The sequence below is a fragment of the Psammomys obesus genome, unplaced genomic scaffold, assembly GCF_907164565.1.
Source record: "Psammomys obesus unplaced genomic scaffold, mPsaObe1.curated_primary_1811, whole genome shotgun sequence".
In the NCBI taxonomy this organism is placed as follows: domain Eukaryota; kingdom Metazoa; phylum Chordata; class Mammalia; order Rodentia; family Muridae; genus Psammomys; species Psammomys obesus.
In genome coordinates, this window is record NW_026596256.1 from 17,115,270 (window position 1) to 17,116,428 (window position 1,159).

Sequence of the window (1,159 nt, forward strand, 5' to 3'; positions counted from 1 at the left end):
TCTATCTATCTATCTATCTATCTATCTATCTATCTATCTATCTATCTATCTATCTATGTGTATGGGTGTTTTGTTTGCATGTATCTCTGTGCACTGTGTGTGTGCCTGGCGCCTTGAGGCCAGAAGAGGGTATTGAATCCCTGGGATTGGATTACAGATGGATGTGAGCTGCCCTGTGGATTATAGGAATCAAACCCTAGTCCTTTGGAAGAATAGCTGCTTCTCTTAACCTGTGTGCCATCTTTCCAGCCCTTACTTCTAATTTTAGAAGAGGTTTGGATTTGGAGAGGTATAAGAAACACGGGAGAGTTCTGATATACCCAGGTTTCCCTATTAATTTCTTAGGCATTTGAATAATAGATTTGTCAAAACTAATGAACCATTATGCATACAGTACTTAAAAAAAAAAAACAAAAACAGAAGTCCATACTTGCAAAGCAGTTTTGATGTTAACTACCTGATGTTAATACCGATTTCATAGGTTGATGGCATAGTTTTTCCAAAAGATTTTTCTCATTTCAGATACGAGCTGCAAATTCTTGGCGCTCCTGGGATGCCCCTGTTTCTGATAGAGGTTTCTACTATCAGTAACTCACTTCAGTAACTCACAGGAAAGTGGGAAAGCACTACACCTAGGCTTAAAGGTTTGTGCATAGGATAAAATCTGTAGCAGAATTTTAGCAGAGCCATTGTATCTGGCATGAATTCCTGAGTGATGGCACCTAGGCTTTGAAGTAGCCCTTTTGTTGATAGTCAGTGATTGTTATCTGAGATTTATGGAGTTGCTCTTGCTGAAGGATTTACAGAACCTCTGCATAATTTAGTCCAGAGACATCCGTGCAACCTAAGAAGTCTCCTATGGCTGAGAGTGGCTTGGGTAATAGTTTTCAGACAACCTATAGATCAGATAAGAGGTTTTGATATTGACTTGCTAAAGGTGCCTTTTGTGTCACAATGAAGAGACTTCTGCAAGGCAGTTTGGAGTTCAGTCCTTCAGAGGCTGATCCGTCCTGCTGCTGAGAAACCTAATAAATTCATCCTACAATGTTTCCTTTCTTCTGTCGTCCAGTGTAACCCGGACACAATCTTCGCCAGTATGTGAAGATTATTTAAATATAATATAATATAATATAATATAATATAATATAATATAATATAA

At 38.4% G+C, this 1,159-nt stretch overlaps 1 protein-coding gene across 1 annotated transcript in view; it reads left to right on the plus strand.

The window, feature by feature from the left end:
- Ppm1l (protein phosphatase, Mg2+/Mn2+ dependent 1L) overlaps positions 1-1,159 on the plus strand; it is a 268,058-nt gene that overhangs the window by 27,447 nt on the left and 239,452 nt on the right. The gene's annotated exons all lie outside the window — the stretch shown is intronic.